General features: G+C 45.1%; 1 protein-coding gene across 2 annotated transcripts in view; it reads right to left on the bottom strand.

The window, feature by feature from the left end:
- The window catches only part of LOC109038667 (fatty acyl-CoA hydrolase precursor, medium chain), a 135,131-nt gene that overhangs the window by 4,492 nt on the left and 108,852 nt on the right, over positions 1-21,787 (bottom strand). The window contains exon 7 of one of the 2 annotated variants that reach the window (XM_072301878.1): positions 10,122-10,279. The exons of the other annotated variant lie outside the window; for it this stretch is intronic. The gene's annotated coding sequence lies outside the window, so the exon portion shown is untranslated. Of the gene's footprint in view, positions 1-10,121; positions 10,280-21,787 lie in introns of those variants that run through there. 2 annotated transcript variants of the gene reach the window in all.

The raw sequence follows: 21,787 nt of genomic DNA, 5'->3' as shown, positions 1-21,787 counted from the left end.
ATTTTGCGGGACTCTGATGAATTTGGCTGTGGCTCATGACACTGTCCGTCCGGCAATTCTTGGAAAGCGTGGTTTGGAGTCTGAATTTTTGCTGCTTCAGAATTTCCCCCAGTACTTTCCCATGGGAACCGACGCTTCCCTGGCATCTCTGGCCCAGGGTAGCGTCTGAACATCACTTCTGAAGTCAGTCGTCTTTTCTCGAGTGAGGAGGGTGTCAGAGGCGATAGCCCAGTCCCTCCCGTAGTTTTCGACAGTGCCGACTCGGTTGGTTGAGTAATCGTGTTCTTTGAGTTCTTGATCGGTTTATCTTGTGTTCGTTTTCGTTTGTTTTCCTTTTGAGTGTCCTAAAATTTCCAATTTACGCTCGGAGTTGTGAGATTTTTGTGAATGTTAGAATAAGTTTTTCGAGCCCTATTTATGTGTTTTTTTTCTAATTTTTTTTCCTATTTTTCTAAATTAAATAAATTTGAGTGGCCCCTGTTATTACTTCTGTGTTTGGCATCCGTTTACCATTCTTTCGGCTACATCTACACTCCCCCTCCAGTCTTGGAGCATCAACACCCGTTTGGTGGCAGGAGCGGAAAAATATTTCAAATCCAAAATTCTCAGGACAGGTTTGCCAACCTAAACAAACATATACCCGTATAATTCTGCTCTTGGGTCTCCTCGTGTTCAAACCTTGTTAATGCTAGTTTTAGTTTGCAATAGGTATCCTATTTGGAGTTGTCAAGGGCTCCTTTTACTATAACCTTGACTGGTGGAACGCCCCCCCCCCCCCCCATGTTTCTCCTTACTGCAGAGGAACACAAGTTTTTGGCTAAACTGTAGGGTATCCCCTCTGGTCCCTAGAGTGTTAGCGTTTCATAGCGTTTAAGATTCGGTGATCGCATGGGCGAGATCAGTCTCGAGGAATAGATTCCCGGATGGTCCGGTCCGTCCCCCCGTTAGTGACCAGTCAAGTTTTAGAATTGTCAGTTTTTAGAGTGTTTTTGTTGATGTAAGATTTTGTTGTGTTTATTATATGTTATAAGAGAGTTATATGCGGTCCATGTCATTTTCCCATAACCCCCCCCCCCCCCACGACATGGTGCGCGCGCCGGGATTTTGAGCAAGACTTCAAAATTTTTCGATTCCGGTAGCCCTACGTATTTTGTTCTTTATTTTTTTTTTAGTTATTTTCAAAGATTTTTCTATCCTAATTCGCGTTGTGTTTCGTCTCGCAGTTTTTTTTTTCAATTCAGAATTTTCCGGCATCCCAACGTATTCCCATCCTTCAAAATGAAAAGTATCAAAATCCAAATAATTCTGTTGACGGTTGTCATGGTAAAGATGAGTCACGAAGTATCACCGTTGCAGGAAAAAATGAGAGCAGGGGTCCTTTTCCAAAAATTGGGACCGGTGCTGTACTCTTCAGCATCATACTCGGTCAGCCTGCGATTCAATATCTCACAATTGAGAGCACAAGACGTGCAGCTTGAAAGCGAGTTTATCAATTTACAAAAATTCATCACTAATGCAGCTAAGTTAGTAACGACAGCACGACACTATTATATTCGAAGAAGTACCCTGTGAAACAAGTGTGTCGTTTGTTCCTCAGCTCTACCCTACCTCCAGAGCTCCCCTCCCCCCTTATATGGTGGAAGCCAAAGGAAGACCGGCACCGGAGGAACACACAGCTGCAAGTTCCAGGAGGAGAATTTTAAGGTAGAAAAGAGAAATAGTTGTCTTCTTGTTTTTGTTTTTTTGTGTTGATATATTTTTTTATTTTTTTGTTTTATACAGCATTTTGTAGCGAACATTCTTTTCCCCCTTCAAATTCCAAGGAGAATGTGGCCGGGAGTTGTTTGTGAGTAAGTCCGATGCCATTCGTTTTAGAGTTCAAGGATTCCCAGCGGAAACCTCTTGACATAAAAGAAGTGGTAAAACTGCTACGACCCCAATACCCGAGAAGATATGATATGCGTATGTATCTGCATATCAACTATATATACATTTGGCAGCCACGGGCTTCCCATCTACCATCACGAGGGACCGCCCGCATTCCGCCTACCCCCAGAGCCGGGCACCCAAAAACCTTTAGGGGACATAGAAAAAGGGAAACGAATATTGACGTCACGATGGCGAACGGGAAAGCAGCTGCAAAAATAAACGGATGGGAAGTAATAGGGGATGAGGACACGATAGAGTCGGCCGACCACAGGCCTATAATCACCCGAATCGGAACTCCGGAGAATATCGCGGTAAAAGGGAGGATAAAAACCAGAGCGATAGACTGGACTCAATACAGGGAAGAACTAGGGAGAGAGTGGGAGAATAGACAACCTAACGAAGAGGGACCGACCGAAATTGAAGACAGGGTTAAAAGACTCGCGAAAATACTCGAAGAAACGAGCGAGAGAGTCTGCGGTAGAGGAGGACAAACGAAACCGAGAGGAGTTCCATGGTGGAATGCGGAACTGACGAAAGCGAAAAAAGAGGTCAAAATAGCTAGAAGAAAATATAGCAAAGGGAAAGACAATGAAAGGATGAGACTCAAATACGAACTGGAAAAAGTTAAGGCTGAATACAAACGTAAACTGAGAAAAGCGAAATCGGAAGGGTGGAAAAACTTTGTGACGACTGTGGGAAAAACGAACCCGTGGAGTATAGTATATAAAATGCAGTGTAATAAAATGAAAACGGAAAGGGTATTGAGCACCATCAGTGACGGAAACACGGAGACAAACGATAGGGAAGAAACACTGACAAAACTGTGTCAGAAAATGTTTCCCGCGGATGACCAAAACACTGACGAAGCACAACACGCGATACTCAGACAGACAATGGAGATAGACAGTGAGGGTGCGAACGACGAAGAGGTCTCAGTAGAAGAGGTGTACAACTGTATGATGCAACTCGCTAACGGGAAAGCGCCGGGATGGGACGGAATAGAAGTAAAAATACTCAAGGAATCGTGGGCAATAGTAGGAGATGAAATCGTGTGGATCACCAGGGAATGCATTAAGACAGGATACTTTCCAACCGAATGGAAGACCGGCAAATTAGTGATATTACTTAAAAACGGGAAACCACCGGAGAATGTAGGCTCGTACAGGCCGATAACCCTACTCTCCGTCGTGTCAAAGGTAGTAGAAAAAGTAGTGATGAGCAAACTATCGACATGGATGGTAACGAACCAGGCGATGAGTCCAAGACAATTCGGCTTCGTGAAAGGCAGAGGAACGACGGAAGCGCTCTGCGAACTAAAACGCATAGTAAAAGGTTCGAATAAGACGTACGTGGCGGGAGTATTCGTGGATATTAAAGGAGCGTTCGATAACGCTTGGCCTCCGATATTATTAAACGTGCTGAGGAGATATAAATGTCCCAGGAACTTGTACAGACTCCTAAGAAGTTACCTGAACGGGAGGAGGATAAAAATAAAGGACTTCATATGGCTAATAGAAAAAGGGTGCCCTCAAGGGTCAGTATGCGGACCAGGAATCTGGATCCTAATACTTCAGGATTGGTTAGACAGAGAATTCGGTGAAGGAGTGTTCGTAGTAGCGTACGCGGACGACATCGTGATACTAGTAGAGGGAGACGTGCAGATAGAACTGGAGCTCAAACTAAACGAGATGCTAGAGAATTTGAGACTGTGGCTCATAAAAGCAAAGCTACAGTTCTCAATAGAGAAAACACAGTGCATGCTACTCAAAGGAGCAATACAAAAGGGAATAGGCTTTATAAAACGTAAAATAGACTGGAGACCAGTGGTAAGAATAGGGAACGATGTACTTAACTGGGTAACAGGGCTCTCATACCTCGGAGTATGGCTCGATCAGAGCTGGCTTTTCGAGAAACATATCACGGAAGCGGGACACAGAGCCCGAAGTGTGATGCAGGCAATGAAAACGGTAAACAGGGACAAGTGGGGAGTAGGCAACGGCGTCATGGACGTAATTTACGAAGGGGCGTTTCTGCCAGTAATGCTCTACGGAGCCGCAATCTGGCACGAGAGAGTAGAACAAAGTCACCGTAAGAGGTCACTAAGAGCGACGCAGAGAATAGGACTCCTCGCTGCGACAAGGGCGTATTGCACCGTATCTTGGGCGGCGTTAGTAGCGATATGCGGTAAATTGCCAATCGAGAGACTTGCGAGAGTAAGAGGGAAAACGGAGATCAGAAGGGACGAACTCAGGAGGGAAGGCATGCAAGGTATAGAGTTGAAATACGAAACGATAGTGTACAAAGGGGAGCTACTAGAACAGGAGTGGGACCAATGGCAAGAGGAGTTCTCGAGAGATGAATTCGACCCCAAGCTAGGAAGCCTGAAAAACGTGAGACTCAAACAGAAGATAGCGGACGTAAGGGAGTGGAGAAAAGAAAAGAGAAGAGTAGACAAATGGATCATAGGGTACATAACGGGACACATAGGAGTAAAAGAGTACCTTCATAAGCACGACAAAACAGACTCGCCCGCGTGCGAGTGCGGAGAAGTAGAAACCGTGGATCACGTGGTATGGGATTGTCACCGATACTTCGACGAAAGAATAGAGATGCTAGAAGAAATGGGACCGGTCCCAGACGCGAGAGATGTAAACAACATAAAGGTATACGAGGCCATTAGGAAGGGATTTAGAAAAATGTATGATAAATTCGACAGGCAAGCGCAATAAACGGAAGCGTGAGAGAAGGGACAATCAGGGCCCGCCCGCAGTCAGACTGTGGGGGCTTACCCTGACCCCCCTCTCACCGAAGGATCCGGATCCTGGCTATAAGAAAGTAAAAGGAAGGGAAAGGGAAACCAAGTGGGGTCTCTGTATTGTGGCAGGACCCCACGCCTTAGGAGGGAACGGGAAACCCAGTGGGGTCTCTGTATTGTGGCAGGACCCCACGCCTCAGGAGGGAAGGGAAATCTTTAGGAGGGAACGGGAATCCTAGTGGGGTCTCTGTATTGTGGCAGGACCCCACGCCTCAGGAGGGAAGGGAAATCCTTAGGAGGGAACGCGAATCCTAGTGGGGTCTCTGTATTGTGGCAGGACCCCACGCCTTAGGAGGGAAGGGAAAATCTCGTGGGGTCCCTGCATTGAAGCAGGACCCCACGTTCCGGCCGACCAAGAGCCGTGGCTGTTGAGGCCCATGCCAAGTGGTTGGCATGAATCCTGGTACACAGGGAGAGGTCTTCACCCACCAGGTTTACCTGGGGCCTCTACGGGATTGGATTCTGTGTGGTTCCGAGTGAAGGCGGGTTAGCTCGGGGTAGGGGTAAGAGTCGACTAAAGACTCTCGCCCCTACCGGTGGTACTAGGCCATTTTCGCTCAAGGCCAGGGACTCAGTCCCGACGTCGGAGGACGTAAAACTACCTCGGAGCCTCGGAAACGAGGGATCCTTGCAAATGGCATAGGCAGCCTAAAGTGTCAGGTGTTTGGATGACACCGACCGCCAGCTGGTGCGGAGCAGGGAGCCCTCAGCAAACTGCAAAAACCAAGCAGAGGAGATCGGAAGCCGACATCTCCCCCCGGTGGCAACACCGGAGTCGGACGCAAACCGAGCGCATCGGTACCGTAGGGGGCAAGCCCAATCCCTTACGGCGCGCCGAGGACGTGGGGGTGATCCCGACCCCAAATCCTCTCGTCACGAGGAGTAGACTCCCCGTGCCGGGTAGGCACAGAAGTGTAGGAACCGGCACGTTAAACCAAACACTGTTGTTGTTGTTGTTGTTGTACCCCCAGAGCCACACCGCCGCCAACCCACCAGTCCGCCTCCACTTCTGCCGCCTGCGGTTCCTGGCCGTCAACGCGATGCCCCTCCGAAGACAGATGGGTACAGTACGCAGAACGCCCCCCGACCGAGAGCAACCCCGGACTGCGCCGCCCGGCCCCCCATTGCCACCGCCCCTGTTGTCGGGGACCCAGGGGGAGGGGATAGACAAAACCCATTTAAAAATTTAATATATCTCACTTACTCTTATATCTGGTTTTCCACTCTTTTCCCATCTAGCAACAGCCATACACATATATACATATCGCACTGATCCACGAGGTGCATATATATTCACATATGTATATATGTATACGCCTGTTTTTCCTACATTATAGAAAATACCCTGCAAAGGTGAGGCGCAAGTTTAGATCACCGCGTCAAGCAAGTCGGGGAGAAAATCGGGAACATAAATATTTTCAAGTTATCTTCGCATTTTCGGAACTCAGCCAAATTTGTCAGTACGAAAAAGAAGAAAATTTTTTGGATTGATCGGATATATAAGCGCTGCACGTTTCAGGGTAATCACTCTGCTGCACCTACATCTCGGCTCGACCGGAATCATCTCAAGACCCCGATCCTCACTGGACTCCTGGACTCTCGAAACCGCTCTCACAGACGTCATTCCGCCTAAGCCATCCGCCTACGCCATCCACCTGTGTATTCCGCCGACGCCAGTGGCCTACACCTTCAACCGACACCTTCCTACGTCTTTCCGCCTACGCTACCAACAATGGAGTACCAAACTGTGACCGGACCGAAGACACGCCCGCGGGACCAGAGGTACCTGGGATACACAACAAAGGAGATGGGACTGACGCGAAAAATCACAGTCAGTTGGGACGAAGAGCTGGACCTACCATCGGATAGCTGCAGGGCAGCCTGGGGACACATTAAAGAGGCCGCAAGAAGACTAGGAACCGCGCTCCGAGTCAGCTGGTACTGTCTGAGGCATGGCATCGTCATGGAGCCGGGACCGGGATTGCAGCCTGGCAAACATTATTAACTCTCTCATCTCAAAGCGGCGCTTTTTGTTTCTTTTTTCTCGAATAAACAATATGAAATTTAATATATCTAACCTCCGAAATTTTTATCTTCTCCGAAAATTTTTAAATTTAATCCACCGTTATCAATCGAAAATTTATTTAATCACCAGTATAAAATCGTATTAATCAAAATTAAAAAAAAAAAAAAAAAAAAAAAAAAAAAGAGAGTTTACAGAGGAACTTTCCGATGTTTAATGCAACTTTCAGGTTGTTTGTCTGTTTGGAAATTTTACCAAGATTTTGGGGCATACAGTAGAAATTTTCAGAGCATTGCATACAGGTACATAGACGCCTATACCTCGTATATGCGTACATGCGAATATACGATTGTGCGAGCGAATATGTATGTGTATGTAATGCGAAGGAAACGTCGAACGCCCAAAATTTTGTGTCGAGTTTTCCTCATTGGCTCTTATCTCTTTTTCTCAGTTCCTGCCATCCGCACGGAGCATATTGTCATGGTAAGGCGGGCCATATCGCCTATGGCAGTTATGTTCGCATTTCCATGATGCATCCGAACACCTTGGGACGGGGCCATGCTTTCGGAGCGCGAGCTCGCGCGCCGCATTTCGGCGACCTCAGAGTATCTACCTCGGAGCTTTCGGATATCGCGAGGACATCTCTTGACGTCACCGCTCTTCCGGAGTGTGATGGGAAGAAAGAGCGGTGCGTTGTTGGGCTTGTGTACGTTTGGAGATTGACGTCAGAGCTTTCGAGTTTCATTGACTACAGCAGCATCTACGCGGCTTGGCCTCTGATCTCGAATGCTCGACCTTCTCTCCGGAGTATAAAAGCTCAACAGCGTACTGTATCGAGAGAGTGCCCAGCCAACTGATTCCAGAGAACCATCCCACAGAAACTTAACTCTTCTAATCTATTTATCAATTGGAATTTGGAAACTTATTTTATAATAGATGCAAACAGGAGGCACCATGCAACAATGAGTTCTACACAATATCATAACAGTTGCAGAGGAAACTCTGTAATTGTCTGTGATATTAGACTTCCGTTACACACAGTAAATGATCCCTTGTGTGAATATCTGTTGTTCATGGATGAAAAAGCGGTAAACTGTCAAAGATCTGTCCAATCCTTGAAACAAAATAACATAATAGCCATTAAAGACGCCTGGATAATCACAGTTGTTAAACCAATGAGTCTCACTTTTAGTTGCCCAAATTCGGAATCTCAAACCATAGTAGTCAACGACACGTTTACGATAATAAACGCCACACAGTGCGAAATTTCAAACAAATATTTCACATTACCTACTTCCTATGGACTACATTCAAGTTATAATTACTCAGTAAGTACGTTGAAAATTTCAAAAGTAAAATTATTAGCCGAAGACGAAACCGAAGCAGTGGCTTCTATTCATTCAAATCTCCAGTTTTCAAATAAAATTGATAAATTAATTTCGGCAAATCACGATCGAATCAGTTTCGCATCATTTATGGAAGAGATTGAGACTGAAATTAATCAAAGTCCTGTAAAATCAATGCATCTGCATTTAGGGTCATTTGTTTGGAGTTTCGTATTGATGGTCTGTGTGATGCTGTTGTTTTGGAAAAATAGAAAGTTAATGAGTAAGCTAGTTGTAAAACAATCAACAAATGGGCCGTATGAATCAGTTCAAGTGAGATCAAATGCTTAATGTTGTGATTTTTGGAGTTCCGGCCAAGGACACCTCAAGAGGTGAACTCAGAACTTGCGTTGTATTAAATTAAATTGCAGTTGCATCCAAAATCTCCAAGTGCTTACAGTGTTGTGAATTGCTCCTAATGGAACCAATGAGTGAACTTTATCTGAGGGTAACCAGAAGAGACGTTGACTGGTCTGATTATCCTGACTACCAAGAAAATACAGACAAAAACTTCTTATTCAAAATGAAAAAAAGACCCGGCAAAGGTGCAATAAAAAGAAAAAACCTAAAAAAGAGATTTAAGAAAGAGAGACAGATAGCGGAGAAACAAAGTCCGAGTGGCCGTGGAGGAGAAAAAGTCGAAATAAATATTACTGTAAATACATTTATAAAGAAAGTGGTTAATAATAAGTTAGTAGTAATAGTGGAAAAGAACGAAAAGGACGACGACGCCGATTCCGACATCGAAGTTTTAAACTAATTTGTCTGGTAAAGTTATAATATCCATTATCACATGTCTTTTAATTTTGTCATTTGTTATTATTCTCTGCAGCAATTCTCTGTTTCCATTATTGCAGGACAACTCACCCAGAGAGTAAATGCTTTCATATGTTTTTTCCATGTAATTATGTACGAGATTAGTGCGTTGTGTGCAGTAAAATTTAATCCTGGAAACTTTAATTTTCAAAAAAAAAAAAAAAAAAAAAAAAAAAAAAAAAAAAGAAAAGAAAAGAGAAAAGAAAAAAAGGGACATACACTAATGATATACGTCAATTTCGTTTTATTACAGAATAGTGCCATCCAATGAGAAGGTTTGGACGTTGTTAATACACATTTTCAATTATAGCAATTTAAATTTATTATGTTTTTTGCTGCAACAACTCTCTACTTTTTAATTTATGCAAAGGTTTCTTACCATAGGTTTTTCCCATTCAAGTCTTCTTTGTTTAATTATTTTAAGTAGGAGTTGGGTAATTGCAAATTTTGCTGATCTCTTATGTCTCATATGTCTAAAACAATGATTCAGCGATGAAACAATCGCGTATTTTAGCATATGAGGCATAAGGTGAAGTGTTTTTTTGTTATATGTAAAAGTTTACTTGAAGAAGAGAAAAATGAAGGAAAATAATCGTCGTTGTCGCTGTATTTTATCAATTTTATTACTCTACGTTTTTTTTTTCTCCCTGTTTTGTGTCTTTTATACGTTTTGATTGTATATTATTCTCGTGTATATTTTTTTGTTTGTAGATATTCAATGTTATGTGAGGTGAAACACTGGCTCAGGACCGAGGAATTGCGAGCTCATTTTCGGGTCATCGCTGGTTTTGTACTTTTGGGGCTTGAATTGGTGACACGATTCTTCATGGCAAGTTGGCGCAAGCAAGGACATCCTCTGGCGGAGCACTTGCACTTACTTGCTGTGCACGCAATGAATGTACACCGGTTACTACTCCGTCATCCCTGTCCGGCCTGTTCACGTGCTGCTGTGTTCTGTTCCACCATTCTGGCTTCAGCGGAGTACATGCTGAATCCAGAGCTTCTGCAAGCAACTCTAGCCTCGGTGATCCAGTGATCCTGACTCATTGCCGTTAGTAGCAGTCTACGAAGGAGATCGACCGGTTATCCGGTACAGCGCCTTGGGACTGTCTACCCCGCATTGATGCGGCCGCTACGCAGTACTTGCGCCCGAGGTTCTCTTGATGACACCAGCACGAGCCCTGCCCAACTTTGCAATGTTGCCAGCCAAGCCTGCACTCCAGTCGCCAGCCATCACATCCCGTGAGCCGCAAGACCGCGATTTTCCAGTCCTGATGCACTAGTTGCCGATCCTCAACCATAACTCCAGTACTTTTGATGTAATTTTTTTTTATGTAAAAAAAAAAAGAAGAAAAAGCATATTTTGTTTTAAAAGTATAATAATATTAATAAAAAAAAAAAAAAAAAAAAGATAGAAAGAAAACTTTGAGGAAAAGATACAAGTAAGTCGAGTCGACTTTTATTTGAGAGAGAGGCATGTGATGGGAAGAAAGAGCGGTGCGTTGTTGGGCTTGTGTACGTTTGGAGATTGACGTCAGAGCTTTCGAGTTTCATTGACTACAGCAGCATCTACGCGGCTTGGCCTCTGATCTCGAATGCTCGACCTTCTCTCCGGAGTATAAAAGCTCAACAGCGTACTGTATCGAGAGAGTGCCCAGCCAACTGATTCAATTCCTAGCTCGATTGGTCAGCTGGTTCCCCATTTCTCCCTACGTACAAACGTGGGGCGATTTCCCTTGCTCAACGGGATTCTCGTAGAGCGTAGCCACCTACGGGCAATCGTGGGTAGCTTCCCCCCCTTCCCCAGCGTCGGAGAGCTTTTCTTGTATCTTCGCCCCGGAGAATAGTATGTGTAAACGTATATCATGAGATTCATCTTATTCACTCAGACCACTATACCTATTACCATGACAGGAGACTACCGAGATATATACTCTGGGGAGCCCGCGGCGCGATCGTCGTATCTTCGAGGCAGCGTCTAGTGATTCTAGTGATAGCGCTCTTTTGTATTCCGATTATACCGATCACCCTATATTATACCAGCTCTACCATTTCGAGTTACGTGCGTTGGATCATTTTATCCCCCCCCCCACAACATTGTGGAGACGTCGGGATTGGAGCACAGTGTCATCCATTAAAATCCCAGGTTAGTAAGCATTAAGTATTTAATTTTTTAAGAACGATTCTATTTAGGATCCAGTTTTTCCACGATATTTCGAATATTTTGAAAAATATTCACAAGTTTAAATTATTAAGCTTGTTCTAAGCTATTTTCAGTTAAGCTAATAATTAAACTGAGTAAAAATTTAACTGCACGTTGCGTAGTTGCACGTAGTTACTTAACATTTTGTTACTCCGAAATTTTTGAGTAGACCGAGCAGAACTTTCGGAAATTATTCTTGCAACAATTCAACCCAAACCTACTTTCATTTGCTTTAGAAAGAAAATTTACCGAAAGTCGCAAGCAGGCTTCCAAAGGAGCATTAGAAATCTAGTCAAGATTCGATCTACGGATTTTTCCCTCAAGGTTCCGAGGCAGTAGAAAGAATTATTAAGTTTTTAAGAATTAATTGAGTTTTTCTTCTACTAAACAAGTACTGATAACTTCATTGAAATTTTTTTCACTCATTAGGTGAAAGTTCACATAATTTACAAATTGACTCGAGCAATAAAGTCACAGAATTACAGAGATCGCTTCAAAGTAATTCGGAGACAAGAAAGAACTATTAACTTTTTAAGCTCTTCAACTAATAAATTACATAATTTTGGTGAAAATATCCCATCAAGTGCATACTTCATAGCTCATAATAAGCTTAGTTTTGTGCGTATCGTTTCCTTGTGCCTATCTCAGTAAATTTGGCGACTTTATCTCAGATCCATTCTCCCGTACTGATTCTTGTACACAACTTTTGATCAAACTTTTTAAGTCACGACATAAGTTTGCGCAAGAGAATCGGGACGTGCGAAGAAATCTGGGATTTCTTTAAGCCTTTTTGCTGATTCTAATTTCCATTGCTTCTATCAGTGTTTGCTAGTTTAGTGCCACGTACGCGAATTATCTTATAGTTTTTCTAAAGTCAAAAAATATCTCTGTTCATCGGGAAAGTGTGCGTCCTTCCATAAAAATCGCGGTGTGTAAATTTGTCTACATTGAATTGCGACTCGTATGAAAGTACGGAAAGCAACTCAATGAATTGCATAGCTTAAAAATATAACCATAAACATCGCGAAGGTAGAGTACTACAGAAGCGCCGATGACCGAGTCGCGCATGAAAGTTAAACAACGCCGGTAAACAAGGTGTAACCTTGACCATCAATAATCACCTCATGCCGTGTTTTTCATACCAACACAAGGGAACTGGGAAAGTTATAAAATTGGAGCAGTCAATCGTAATTCAGGTATTAAATTATACTTTTCCGGACTTAATAAAAAACGAAACCACAGAAGCTGAAATCCGGGCAAAATTTCAGGATCTAAAGCCGATTGATTTCGAAAACTTCGCGGACGCAGTAGCGGACAACCAGACCCGCCAGCAGATAGAAGATTGGCTGGAACCACTTCCAGACCCAGCTAAAGATAAGAACAAAAAGAAGAGGAACAGCGATCCCTCAGTAAATAAAAGAGTTGAGATACGAACTCCACTTGACAAGTTCAAGAGGCTCTGCAAAGTCAGGGGAATCCACACGAAGGTCAAATCTGTATCACACGCAAAGTCAATTTTGGGAGAGGAAGGCTATTGCACTCCACGAAGGCGACCAGGATCACTCAGCAGACATCAAATCCTGCAGCAGGGACTAGTAGGACCGCTCAACTGGGATCAACTGGGCTTTGCACCAACTAGCACACCGCTTGTAATCCCAGCAGGATCCGAAGGTCCGCATTTTTGCATAGATTCAAATCTCGTCAGCTTCCTCCCTTCCTTGCAATTCCAAGGAAACATCGGACCTCTGAACAACCAAGCGATTCTTCCAAGCCCCAAAACCCCGAGCACCGACCTTTCGTACGGTTGGCAAAACTTCACCACGGAGCAAACTACCCTCATAGATCTCACATCGAAACCGGCGGAAGAGGCAACTGGCGGAACAAGCCGTCCGAGTTCTAACGCGCAAGGCAGCTACCATCCCGCCGCACGTGCATATCTACAGAACACGGACGACTACGAAGACATAGAGTTTCCCAACGAAATCAAGGATTCAAACCCCACCATGACCCACGACCAAAATGGTGCTTATCAGCAAAATTTGTGGAGCCAATCCACGAACCAAATGGACGGACAAACGCCCTGGCAGCAAGAGATGATCAGAGTAATGCAGACACTGAACCAAACCATGTTGGGAGCCAACTCGTCTCGTCCAGTGGAAGGACCCTCAGTAACGATCAAGGCTCCTCCCTTCAAAAAAGTGTTTAAAGGCGAGGCCGGTTATGACATCAGAGAATTTTTGAAGGATTACGAAACCTATTATCGAAAAAGCTCGGACAGCGAAAAGCGGGAACATCTCAGGAACCACCTCGAAAAAAGGGCAGTGCAATATTACGACAATGAGGAAATGCTGCGAAATTGCACCTCGTTCGAGGAAATGAAGCAGCGCCTGATTGAGTACTTCGACGCGGACGACGATGCGTTGTCCAAGTTCACGGAGCGCGCACAAGGAAGTAACGAGGATCCATTGGACTTTGTACAAACAAAACGCAAGTTGGCGGCTTTAGCACGAGTGGCTCTGGAAAATACGACTGAAGCACAGTTGGTAAAACACATTAAATTAAAACTGACCCCGGAATACAGGGCCCAAGTAATGAATTGCCGGGATCTGACAATCAAACAGTTAGTAGAATCATTAAAAAATGCCAAACTTGTTCTTTCTCCCCTAGGAAAACCCGGAGACTCGGTTCTAGCAATAAATAAATTTACAGGGCAAAATTCATCATTAGAATCCAGGGTTAAAGCCACAGAGAGCAACATGGCGGCATTGGCGGCGGCAGTCGACCTAACACGCTCAGAAATGGATACTCTGAGAGATAGTCTCACCAGGACATGTGCGGACATTGCCAGAGGAGTGAATATGCTGGTCACTGGCGCGGCGCGGCGGGACAAATCGCGTACGGAGCGCAGTCAAACCAGGGACAGCTCTTACCAATTGAGGGCCAGTTTCAGTCAAACCAAGGACAGTTTCAGCCTAATTGGGGACAATATCAGCAAAGCCGTGGGCAATTTCAGTCAAATCAGGAGCAATATCAACAACCAAGACAGTACTTTAAAAAAAGAGACGGGAACCGAAGACAGGAGGCTACCGCGAATCAGCAAAATTTTCAACAACCCCGGGAACCACTGAGGCCGGGATAAGCGGATCGGAAACTCAGATAAATGCCACCAAAGAAAAGAGGAAAACTATACAAATATTTTCGGACTATACATCCAAATTTCTGGTGTCAAATCTCTCACAAACTTTCGGTGATGATTACAAAGTCACGGCCCACGGAGCCATCTCGGACAAATTCGAAGTGGTCATGGAAAAAATCTCAAAATTAAATGACGAGCAAAAATTGGGCGACATTATTGTGGTTTTGGCAGGATCAAAAAATGCACACGACGATATGACAGATATGACAGACAGTTTTTCCTTGGAACTATTAGAGGCAATAGCCCGGAAGAGACCAGTTTTTGTGTTTAGTGTACCGCATCAAGAGAAAGACTACGACCACTTAATCGATGACGTCAACACGGCCCTGGAAGGCAACGCGGGCAGATGCCGCTACCTAACATACCAATCATTAAAGAAATTGGGAGCGGACGAATGGGACAACACAGGGGACCCTAAGACCCGTGCGTTAACGGAAGGGGCCCGTCAAAAAATTGCTAATTTTATCCTAAACACAATGAAGAAACGCGAACTGAAGGATTCGGGACCAATGGAAGATACGGCAGTGGGAATCGTGAGCGAAGCCGAGGACCCCGATCACCGGTTAAATGATGGGCACATTTCGGCGATTTCGCGCCCAAATCCAAAATTAAAATTGGACTGCATAATTAATGGGCAGCCGGCCAAAATCCAACTGGACAGCGGAGCCGATGCAAGCTGCGTGCGCCCAGACTGCGTAGCGCAAATCGCAATAAGACCCTGCACTAAGCGACTAGTCGGGCCTGACGGAAACTATTTAAAAATTGAAGGAGTCGCAAAAGTCACCGTGGAACTTCCAGGGAAGGGGTCGTTTTCTGAGGATATGTACGTCATCCCTGGGCTGCCGAGTCACGCTCTAATTGGCTTACCCGAAATTTATGGATATGGTCTTAAAAATTTCTTCCCAGACGAAAGCAGTCCGCTGTACGCAGGTACGAAGAAATTCTCGGAAACTCAGCTCACCAGCCCAGTGCCGGCCAAAAATTGTCCGTTGTACCCCGATTCAGGGGAATTCTCAGATAATCAAACTATCAGTCTAGTACAGTACGCAGAAGCAGAATGGCTGAAAGAAAAACAAAGCATTTGCATCGCCCAGCTGCGCGAGTTGGGTTACGAAACGCAAGGCGTCGATCTAAGTGAAAAAGTTTTCAATTGCAAAAATTTCAAACACGAGGTGACGCGTAGGGAATTCTCAGCGTTGTGCAACATATATGACAGAATCACGGAAACACACACAACCGAGGAGGAGTTCGATGTGCTGTTAGCAAGCATGGAAAATGAGTCGTCAGCAAAACCCGTGCTCCGAATGAATGACTCATTCGACCCGGATCTGCCGTACGAGAAAAAATTGCAGCTACAAGCCATTTTGGACGAAGTAATGGATGTTTTTCTCTTCGACCCAGATTCCTGGACAGCAGGAATGGCAAAAGTGGAGCCGGTCGAGTATAAACTCAAAGACACGGACATAGTATATGAAAAGCGCAGTCTTATGAACCGGGAAGACCGAGAATTCGCAGCCAAAGAAAGTGCGGCAATGTTGCGGGCACAAGTAATTGAACCTAGCACATCGCCATATTGCACGCCAGTTTTGGTCGCCAGAAATCATGGGAAACCGAGGTTTTGTAACTCTTACGTGTCACTTAATAAGAAACTTGAAATGCACAGGTACACTCTCCCACAGGTGAAAGAAATTTTAGATTCACTAAGAACGGGCTCCTATTTTGGGACTTGCGACATTTACAAGGCATTTTGGAACGTGCCTCTAGTCGAGGGGCTATCCAGGGATATTACATCGTTCCATCTGGATAATGGTGCGTGGAAATTTAAAGTGATGCCATTTGGTATACATGAAAACCCCTGCATTTTCCAAAATCGAATCGACAGAACGATGGGAGAACTCCGGGGTACGGCCTGCAACTGCTATTTCGACGACTGCACCGTGCAAGGCGCGACATGGGAGGAGTTCCTGGAAAATCTCAAGAAAACGTTGCACCGATTAAATGACGCGGGATTCAAGCTCAACCCTGCGAAGTGTTTCTTCGGGTTCAGAGAAATCTCAATATTGGGCATGAGAGCGGGGATCCATGGTCTAAGAAACGACGAAAAACGAATTCAGGCAGTCCGCGATTTGCCTATCCCGAAAACCCTGAAGCAAGCTCGGGCGGTGATCGGATTCTTGAGTTACATGAGAGCCTTTATCCCAAATCTGGCAGCATTAGCGAAACCCATGATTGAAACAACCAAACAGAAGCCTTTCCGGTGGACAAGGGAAGCACAGGACAACCTTAACGCCGTAAAGGACATTCTGACGTCCGACCCGGTGCTCATGAATTTTGACGAATCTAAGGAAGTATACCTGGTGACGGATGGAGCCCAGAGCGTCGGGATCGGAGGGGCGGTATTGCAGAGGGACAACGACGGTCACCTGCGACCTATTTCTTACTATTCTCGTCTGTTGAAAGGGTCAGAAACATCTTGGACAAGCGGCGAAATCGAGCTCCTAGCATTAGTGGAACTATGTGCTGCAAACCATTATATGCTTTACGGGCACAGGAACATTTGCTATAGCGACAATATTGCGCTGCGATTTTTACCAAAAATTAGGAATGCATCATTTAGGTTACAACGACTAGCTGAGCGCCTCAATGACTACCAAATCGAAGTTCGATTCATCAAGGGTAAGCTAAACCGGCTGGCGGATTATTTAAGCAGGAACATAAAAGGAATGGACGAAAAGGAAGAATCGAGCGACGACGAGGAAGGAGGAGAGAAGATAACGATTCAGTGCGTAACTAACCCGCGGGAAGTGTTGCAAATATGCCAATTCATGGAGGTAGCAAAAATTCTGAGCCGGTACGGAGAAGAAAATTACGGTGAGCCGGGGGAGAGTGCTATTGCTCAAGTCCCCGGGAGATTTAGAACCATCTAGGGATGCTCTCAAATCAGAGCAACGGGCTCACCCCAAATATGGACCGATAATAGAATTCCTTGAAGGTAGATCAGAGGAACAGAACGTCCGGGCAGCACGAGAGTCAAGAAAATTCACACTGAACAACGAAATTTTAATGAGGAAAGAATTTTCGCCCAATACCAGTCCGTATTTCACGGTGGCTCTCCCCGAAAATTTGGTGCCTCAGCTACTTCCAGAGTATCACGATAATAAGTTGTTTGGGGGTCACATGGGGAAAAATAAATTATTTGAGAAAATTAGAAAAAAGTATTACGCCCCAAAACTTATGGAAATCTGTGCAAATTATGTGAAAACTTGCGAGGCTTGCCAGCGGACAGGAAAAAATGTTTCAGGAAAGAAGAAAAGCAAATCTCTCTCACAGAGACTCCTCCGCGACCCTTGCATACCCTCAACATGGACACCTCGGGGAAATACTGTCGGACCTCAAAAGGAAACTTACACTTCTGCACCCTGATCGACGCCCATTCGAAATACGTTTTCAGCCGAGCAATCAAGTCTACGGACGCCCCATCTATCGCAAAGGTCATTTTCGAGTACATCTGTATTTTCGGAATGCCGAAAATTATATATTGCGATAGGGCCGCGGCGTTCAGAAGCGAGCTGATTAACGAGCTAACTAGTAAATTGGGTGTCAAGATGCGTTTTTCAATCGCTCATGCGCATAGAACTAACGGACTAGTCGAGCGATCCCATAGAACAATGGTAAACATGCTTAATTGCTATACGAAGGCGGCGAATAATCCGAGAGATTGGGATACTATGCTAGGGCCGCTAAGTTTGGCAATGAATATAGCGCCAAACTCAGAGACGCATATGTCCCCGTATTCCATTCTCTTCGGTACGGAATGCGCAATGAACATCGATGCTTGTTTTATCCCGGACGGGGAAGAGGTCATGGGCCACACAGAATGGGTCGCAAAGTTACAGACAGGTTGGGAGTTGGTACGGGCCGAAACGGCGAAAGCGAAATTGCGGCAAAAGGCGGCGTTTGACGAGCGGCACCAACCCATCAACCTACGGCCGGGCGACCTGGTGCTATGCTATGACCCAAATAAAAAAGTGGGCGTCGCGGAAAAGTTAAGGAAGAAATGGGAACGTGAGCCCGGAGTAGTCACAAGGCAGCTGCGTCCTGGCGCGTTCGAAGTTCGGTGGGGAGACATCACGGAGGAAATCGACGGCGAGCGACTACAAAAGTACCATCCTCGAGCAAAGGGTGGTGAAACCTCAACAGAAGAAGATCCTCCGGGCGATTCCAGTGGATACAATTTAAGGCCAAGAAAAATTTTGCCTCCATGTAAATCTCCGGGGCGGCGCACTATCAGTGCAGTGCAAAGTCCGGAAAGCTTGGCCGATGCTCTTTCTCCAGTGTGGCTTCAGCACGGTCAGTGACCGCCCACCACCGGCGAGCAATAGAACTTCCGATGACATCAAGCTCAAGTTGTGTTGTCTGAAAGAAAAAAAAAATTAACCCAAAAGTTGGCAAACATAAAATTTGAGGGTCAGAAGATCCGGTATAAAACGCCACGGATGGAACGGTGAGGCACCTTCACCTTCCACCGAACCGCCGCTCACCATCAAGAATGGAATCTGGAAATTCAACCACAAGCCTTCCCAGCCTGGAGGAAATAGAAATCATCTACGGCATTCCACCGCAAACAAGCACCGACACATCGGACTTCTCGGACTTCTCGTCAGAAGAGGAGAACGGCGGGCCCCGCTTCCTACAGCCCCGCCGCCGTCGCAATTTCGTCATGGAGCCAGTCAGGGATCGACCAGCCCCCCGAGATCCGGCCCCTACGATAATACTGGATTGGGACAGGGAACTAGTGCTCCCGACTCATAACTTGAAACTGGCGTGGGGGCACACACGGGAGGCGTTTAGAGCAGTATTGGAGGCTCTGAGGGTCGTGTTTATTTGCGCTCGTCTCGGCATCAAAATAGAAGAGGGGCCTGCCCTGAGACCCGATGTTCATTATTAATATTTTTTTTTCTTTTCTCTCTCTCTTCTTTTCTCAAGAGCTTGAATAAAAGAAAATCAAGTTTAAAATTATCATTTTTCTTTCTCGCCATTTTTTTTTTTTTCCGAATTTCTATCACCTGGCTAATGAATTCCGTGCGTTAATGCACCAAAGTTTCTTTTGGAAACACTTGATTCTATTAGGCATTATGCTTTGCAAAGTTTGCAAAATTCACTGAGTCATTCAATTCAATTCAAATTCAATAGTCAAAGTCCATTATTATATGAATACAGGATATAGTATAACTGTACATATGTATAATATAATCATAGCATTGAGCATGTGCTAAATATTGCATTCACATTGATGTTGTTGCATGTACAGTTCAACACGTACACACGGCGGTCAAGTCCAGGGGGACATTGTCAAGTCAAGGGTGACAACCTGGCTCATCTTACATCAACCTTGGGGCGAATTCAGGCACTTTTCTTCCCGAACGGTCATCGGGGCATCAGGCCGGCGGACGTGCGAAGGCATCCTGCGCCGCGTCGCCGTTTTGGCAACCAGGCATCCTCACTGAAGTGGCGCTGGAACTCGGACGACGGTGAATGTTGACGGTGTACAAAAACAACAACATTTGGCGATGGCATGGCTGCGAGACGATTTCTGAATCAGCATGAATGCGTTGGACGGACGGTCACGGAAAACTCTTCTCGGCGTTTTGTTGGATTTAGCTAAGTTAAGAAAAAACCCGGTGCTGACAGAAGGGCACATTTATTTATATTTTCTTTAGCTCGATTTTTTTTTAGTACCGCGAGAAGCACCTGGTTAGAGCTACGGCGGAGAGATTTCATAGTCGGTTTGCGATTTTGTTAAATGAACAAAACGGCTATGAAGCCTCTCAAACCGGAGTTCTGATCGGGTGCCAGCAAAGAATAATGTAGCCGCTTTATTTTTTAGTTTTTTTTCTCTTCCTTGAGATGTCATATTTTTTTTTCTCTGTTACCAATCAGTTAATGTTTTACGCTAGCCTTATTTTATTTATATTTTTTTATAACCCACTTTTTATTTTTTCATTTTTTTTACGACGCACCGTTGCAGTGGTGCTGCGTTCGAGCCCTGGCTTAGAAGGGATGGTCCGATTATTTTTTTTTAATTATTTTTTTTTTTCATTAAATCCAAAGGTAGAGGGGTGTCATGGTAAGGCGGGCCATATCGCCTATGGCAGTTATGTTCGCATTTCCATGATGCATCCGAACACCTTGGGACGGGGCCATACTTTCGGAGCGCGAGCTCGCGCGCCGCATTTCGGCGACCTCAGAGTATCTACCTCGGAGCTTTCGGATATCGCGAGGACATCTCCCGACGTCACCGCTCTTCCGGAGACTACCGAGATATATACTCTGGGGAGCCCGCGGCGCGATCGTCGTATCTTCGAGGCAGCGTCTAGTGATTCTAGTGATAGCGCTCTTTTGTATTCCGATTATACCGATCACCCTATATTATACCATTTCGAGTTACGTGCGTTGGATCATTTTATCCCCCCCACAACAATATGTAGTCGGAAACTTTTTGGGAAATTATTCGGCTCAACGGTCAGATTCTCACGGTCTTTATGTTACAGGATGTGGAACATTTATGCGTACGTCGTAGCACAGCTGTGCGGTTTCTTAACGGCACTTCTCATCCAGCCGTTAGACAAAGGGGTCATATTTACAAAATCGGATAAACCTCTATATTATTCCTCTGATGTTTACACAGTCTCTGTAAAGTATGACCTTAATCTCTTACGGACCCAAGACCAAATTGTGGAGGAAAATTTTGGGGAGTTCAAGGCGTTTTTGGACAAGCAAAGTGCGAACGATACAGCATTGCAGCCCTTTTTGCCCCACCTTTCAGTGTTGCATGGGGAGATAATGGCGTTCGAGCAGGAAACGCAGGCGCTTTTGAGTTTTATCCCTGATGCGAGAGTAAAACGAGGTCTAGGTGACGTAATCGGACGTACTATTGCGTCAGCCACGGGACTTTTGGACGATGAGGATGGAGAAAAGATAAGTTCAAAGTTGATAAGGCTATCGGACGCAAACCAACAACTGAGAGTGGAGGTCACTAGTGCTAAGTTGGTGGTGAAAAATATTTTAGAGGAAACTCTAAACCACACCAAAATTTTGGGACTAATGGCAAAAGAGCTAGTTGAGCACAGCAATGGTGTCCTTGAAGTTCAGAAGCTCGTCGCGCTCGACCAAAAGTTGCAAAGATTGAGTTTTTGGGTTACAAAGTTAAAAATGCAGCGAGAGTTATTGCGATTAGGATTGGAAAATGCAATTAAAGGACGGCTGTCGCCGGAGTTGTTGCCAAGTTTCCGTTTTCTCGCCATTTTGCAAGAAGTGGCAAAAGCTCTCGAGTCGCCGTTAGAAATGTTGGAAAATGTGGCGTTGAGCAGTTTGGCAACGTATTATGAGCTGTCAGAAATTAAAGTAGCCATGGGAGGGG

This window comes from Bemisia tabaci, chromosome 6 (assembly GCF_918797505.1).
Source record: "Bemisia tabaci chromosome 6, PGI_BMITA_v3".
NCBI classification, from domain to species: Eukaryota; Metazoa; Arthropoda; class Insecta; order Hemiptera; family Aleyrodidae; genus Bemisia; species Bemisia tabaci.
The sequence above is the reverse complement of the archived record's forward strand: the minus strand, read 5'-3'. Positions and strand labels throughout refer to the sequence as shown.